Genomic DNA, 6217 nt, shown 5'->3' with positions numbered 1-6217 from the left:
GCGTGCTGCGCCGACGCTGCGCGGGCCGGCGCCTCTGCGGACCCCTGTGTCTGTGAACAGCGCGTTGCCGCGCTCCTGCTGCCCCRGGGCGACGAGCGGCTTATTTCTTTCTTCACTCCGCGGCCGCCTAGCTCTGCCGTTTGCTCCGACGGCTGGGGGAGGCTCGCAGAGCTGAGCCGAGGCAAAAGCCTGAGGGCCTCTGTCCGGAGGGGAAGCGCTTCGGCTCYTGGGCGAGGGGCAGCGGGAAGAGCCCACCGCGGAGGCGGGCGGGGCCCCGCGCAGCTCCGCGGCCGCCCCCGCAGTGCAGGGCTGCCCTCGGGCAGGCAAATCGCTACCGTGTGTCTGCCGGCGCCGTCGGAGCTTTCTCCGGACAACGTGGGAGCAGCGGCCGCCTGTTACCCAGCCCCTCCCTGTGTCTCGGCACTGCCCCGTGTAATAGAGGCCGTCGCGGGAGTCAGAGCAGAGTGGGGGCCCCAGACTGAACCACTTTCCTCGCTGACACCTTCTCTTGGGCCTCGAGGGGGATGCTGCAGTGGGGACTGCCGCTGGGCTGTCTGTCACCTCCGCCCCGCGAAAAGCAGCACTGCCGCAGCCCGCGAGGCTGAAGGAGGCTTCGCTGCTACCGGCCACAAGTGGCTTTCGAACTCGTTTTTTTAAATACATATATTTTTATTTGTTTTTATTTTTACTCCATATCACAGCCATTTCCCTGCTGCCACCTTAGGCAGAGTACTCTTTTCCTCTTCCTCCTTACCTTGCTTTCCCCGTCCCCAGCTGAGCRGCACTCCGCGATCCCTATTAGGAGCCTGGGATTATTTGCTTGTTGAGTAAATGGTCCAGAAGTGGGACAGAGATGCTGCTCCCAGGCTTTGCAGGCGAACAGAGCACCCTGGAGTTGCCCGAAAATCAGTGCGATGGGGAAGGCGCCTGCCGCTCCCCGCGCTGTGCCKCCGGGGCGGCGCGAGGTGCAGCGCCGAGCACCGAGAGCCCTGCCCGGGGCGGCGGGGGCGGCGCGCAGGACGCTGCTTTCACAGCGTTGTCTTCACAGAGGGACGCCCTGGAAATGCCAAAGTGGCCACAAGGGCAGTATTTTGAAAAACTGCTTCTATTTAGGTGTTCTCCCCACTCTGAATTCTTTCAAAGCTGCTCACAGAGAGCTGACAGGGTGACAAGGGCTTCTGACTGTTGTTAAATACATTCATTTCGCTTAACACCAGGTCGTTTTTGCAAACTCAGTTCCAAAGAAACACTTTGAAATACTTTCTTATAATTTTTAAGCTTASATTCTCACGCTTGCCCGACTATTTCTTACACTGATGTGTGCATGTGGTAGAAAGTATATTCCTGCCGATTAAAGTTACTCCACATCTAGTTAATGCAGCTCCCGAGCGCCACAGTTTTAGAGATTTTATTATTTTTTTTTTAATCAAAGAGTAGAGCACGTTATTCAATTCTTACACCTCTGTCGGCAAGTGTTTTGAATAGGACTAACCACGGAGCCGGGCAGCACAGCGCGGCTGCCGGCGCAGCCGCGCAGCGGCCCCGCGGAAGGGCGGGCCGGCTGCGGCCGCCGGCGGAGCCCGTGCCTCCGGGGCGGCGGCGGGGCCGGCTGGCAGTGCCCGGGATTTCGCTCCGGAAAGCTTTCGTGAAGGAAGACTGCAGCAGAACGGAAAGCCAGAGCAAAGGKGCCCATTCAGAGGAAGAACGACTGGCAAAGAAATTACTTTCAGGAGTGCAAACGAGGTGTCAAAGTRCTAACGCCGCCTGCTTTCATGCCTCCAATTACAAGGAACAGACGATCAAATTTTGAGCTACTTCAAGGAAGAAAATGTAATGCTCAGAACTGCAGGGATTTTCCCCTCCGAGCTGCTGCCCCTTCCTATACAGCCCTCGCAGGCTTTAACCCTTCAGTCGTCGTTTCCTCCTCTCCAGCCTTCAGAGTTTTCTTCTTAATGGTCATAGCTGAAGACCGGACATGWATACCTGGAAACAGGTACGAGAGTTTTCTACTGATTAAAGTAGGAAGATCTAGTAGGAAGATGTTTCCTTTCTCTGCAAACCTTGCCTATTTCAAATAATCTCAGCAAAAATTCCCTTTTCCCTTCTCAGTGCTGCCAGGCGAGTTACCGTACTCCTGGCCTCCCAAAAGGGGAGCAGAGAAGCCGCAGCTATCTGCTCTGTTTCCTGCGTGCACTGTTGGCTATTTGCATTGTTGTTTTGGCTACTCATAAAGCGAAACTGATGAAAAACAAAAGGTCTTGAAATTGGTTGAGAAGTTTAGTTGGAGAATGGAAACAAGCTATCTCAAGAAGGAAATCCCTAACTAGCAAGGCAATTGGTACTTGACCTGTTAGTAGGGGGCTAGTATCACTATGTGCTATGTGTATTTGCTTTCCTTCAGATGGCCCAACCATTGYCACTCTATGAAGGGGTTTAATTTGCTTATACGTGTTGAAGTAGATCATGACAGAATGAAGCTGAACAGGGAAATCTCTTGCCAAATGTAGTTTTAAATTGATGCTGTGCTGTATGCAATGGCTAACTGAATGGCTAACTCCCTATAGCCCTTTTCTRTGCCAGGAACATACACAGGTCCCACCTTTTGGAGGGATCCAGAGCAGGACTCGCTATCTCCCGAGTACTGGTGTCACTCACATCTTCAGTAACACATCCTTTGCTCTGCAGCTGCGGTGATTTTTGAGCACAAGGAAGGGCAGCTCATTTGTGTTATCAGTCTTATGTACTAAACCTAGGATTTCTAGCAAACAGTCTTTTAARTCCTCTATTCTTCAGTCTTCTCTTCTATTCACAGTGACACTGGATCACATCTACCTTCCCTTAAAGTTGATAGTCATGGAGCCATAGACTTCCCAGGTGCAGGCTAGACTCGTCTCATTTTGCCAAACACAGATTTTTTTTTTTGGAAGAAGTTATATGAATGACTTGAAAACACATCTATACAGTATATCTCTATTAGAAAACTAAGTTATAAAAGCTCTATGAATGCTGAAGTACTTGGATCCTGCAAAGTTTACACTTGCTGAGGAGCTCCTGGAAAAAGTAGGTGTAACATATTTGTTTGCAGTTCTGCCTAATCCTTTCCCCCTTCCTCCCTAGTAACAAAGAAAACAACAACAACAACAAAAAATCAGTCTGACCCTGCTTTTACTCACAAATGAAAAGATGCACTTTACTCCAAAACCCTGGATCTTACTTGTGTTTCTAAATTGTTAGTATGTGCCCAAATTTAAGTTCAGTTATGAAACACCTAGAATGTAAGGATTTATGGTGGTTTACAAACATTAAATTACATTCTGGCTAGTGTTTATATTAATGTCAGGCCCCGCTAATTTTCACTCACTATGGTAGATACTAGTTTTTTCTGACTATGAGTTAGGCAAGAAAGATGACCCGCTTCTAAATATTAGCCATTAGCTGCATTTACACTCCTTTTACATTTTGGCATTTAAATATTCCAAGGATACACTTTATTTAGCAGCATGATATATCAGAGAGTAGGTGTGAAAAACCTATTACAAAAAATTTCAAGCAGAATTATAGATAACAGATCTTCCTCCTTTTGCCTCTATATTTTCTGTACTTTCTGTTCAGTAGGCAAAGATATTTCCTGTTGTTAGTAATATTATATAACTTCGTTCCAGATAATGGGAGAATCTGTGTTGCTTATTAGAGATAATATGCGTTTTTAAAAAGAAAAACAAATAAGCACACGGTATAGACATTCTGCTATATCTTTTAATTAAAATTTAATGCAAGATGAAAACCAAGAATAAAATTTAGTTAATAATCTTAGTTAACAAGTCTTTTTTTCTTGTAGTAGTATTTTTTATTTTGTTTTGATTTTGTAATTTGGTAGCAAAAAGACCAGTTTGTTTCACAATGTAATTGTTGGCATGTTACCAAATTGCTCATGGGAGAATTAACAAGAGTTTTAAAAAAAAGAAACTCAAGAAAATACTAACATTGGCACTTCTCTTCATGTAAGTGGTGGGAAAGAAGTGAGAGAGAGAGAGAGAGAGAGAAAGAGAGGGCAAAGAGCTAATTATGAAAGAAAATAGTTTTCAGTCTCGTGTAAAATGCTTAGCGAGTTGCATTTACTGATTTTGACCTGAGCACACATTTTACCTCTTGCAATATGTTTAAAACAAGATGTGTGGATTTTGCTCTTTTGTGGCAGATGAAAATGCATTTGTGAAACAAGGCTTATTTCAAGAAAGTTATGTTCAAATACTTTTATATAATTTATCATGTTTCTACAAGCACAGAAGGGATCGAAGGGAATAGCTGCATCTACTAGATACATTTTTGGCATATAATTTAGCCACACCTCCCCTATTAGTAGGAATCATGATCTGGCTAACCCCCCTGCTCTCGTATTCTTCCCCTACCTTTTTTTTTTGTCAGCCAGTTACCAYCTCTAGCATGGCTGTAATACATCTGTGACAAAATCTGCATTTAGTCTTTCTGTTGGCCAAATTCTCTTTCTCCATGAAGTACTGATTTTGTTGTGGCTTTTCCTAGGTAAAGACTGAGCTGCAAATTCAGAAAAAACTCAGGCTGTGCCTTCATGGTAAGATGCTTGAGGACAGGTTGGAGAAACAAGGATATTTRTCACAGGCAGATCTCAAGGCTGGCTTTACTATGCTGCTTCTCCTGCCAGGGTGGGTTTCTCTAGGCTGGCATCTAACTGTATTGTGAGACATTACCTATATTTCCACGGAGCGTAGTAAGAGCAGAGAAAGCAGACAAGCTTTTTTTTCCCTTCTCATTGCTGCCAAAAGATGCAAGATAAGACCCAGAAATAATACAGGAATAGAATGAAGAACACAGACACTTGGCTACTGCCAAAACCAGTAAGTACTTATAGGCACCTTACTTCACAGGTCTCTGGGTGCCTAGATAGGCATCTCCGTACATGCCCTGCCTTCCCTCAGGCTCCGTGTGGCTGAGCAGACGTTGCAGCATATCTCCATTTTATATGAAATCACTGCTTGATTGGGAGTCTGCTTGCAGGCAAAGTGCAGGGTAGGACTTCCAAGAAGTCAGAGCAGCGGTGCCTAAGCTGAGAGGAGAGCTGGATTTCAGTCCCATTGCCCTCAGGTGTTATCTAACCAGTAATATACCTAGGCAAAATGCAGCATTTACTTCAGAGATCAAATGATGCTTGGTTTCTCCTGGATTCATGCCAATCAATGAAGAGATCTGCCTGTTTACAGAGACGTGAACTCTGACAAAAGCTTCTTCTGCATGGGAACCCTTTCAAAAATGCTGCCTGTGTGTATTTTCTTATATGTAACATATTATAAGCTTCACCTTCTCTTTAACAGGAATAGTATCCATACTAAGCTACATATTTTCTTAATTTTTAGCATGCTACTTGCTCCTGAAACTGGATCCAGTCAACAAACATAAGAATTCCTGAGAGGAGAGGGATATAGTTAGACTGGCAGTTTCATCATACGAAATTTGTTTCCTCAGGAAATGGCTTCAAAATGAAGACAAATATAATTCCCCATAGGCATCACTGGCAGCTAGAATCTCACAAACTCACTTACCGTAACATTTACATTTTCTGATTAGCACAAGAATATTTTGCTAGTATAACTAGAGACTGCCTTTTTTTTTTCTTTTCTTGAGGCTGAATTTACTTTTGAGTGTCATTGACTCTCTTTCCTGCTACATAAAGCTGATCTATGTAACTGATGTACCATGATTGACTGTTCTCATAAGTGAAATTCGGAAGTGAGTTATAGTTCATTTACCCCAGTCTCATAAACTAATCAATTAAGAAGTGACTGTTCAAAACAGAAGCTGCTAAAAATAGACTTGCAAAATAAACCCATTTCTACATTAAATTGCGTGTTTCTTGTCTTACAAGCAATTGTATTACRATCACATGCGGAATTATTCCAGAATACTTTTCAGTTCTGATCAGAACCAGACTGCAGCAGCTGTAATGGTTATATAGACGTTTAGGGTAAGAATAGTAGAAATGTGCCTGAGTCTTATTACAGTTCAAATAAACTACAAGAAAACCTGGAGTGCTACCAAAATTAACAGGAAAGTTATATATCTAAACATATCAAATCTCCTATCTACAGAATACTACTGATACAGAGTGTACAGTAGACAAGGAATCTGAATTTACAGATAACCTGGACATACTTATCAAAATACTAGTCTTATTTTACTTATT

This window comes from Rhea americana, unplaced genomic scaffold (assembly GCF_003343005.1).
Source record: "Rhea americana isolate MKP2758 unplaced genomic scaffold, rheAme1 scaffold_381, whole genome shotgun sequence".
Lineage (NCBI taxonomy): Eukaryota > Metazoa > Chordata > Aves > Rheiformes > Rheidae > Rhea > Rhea americana.
The sequence above is the reverse complement of the archived record's forward strand: the minus strand, read 5'-3'. Positions refer to the sequence as shown.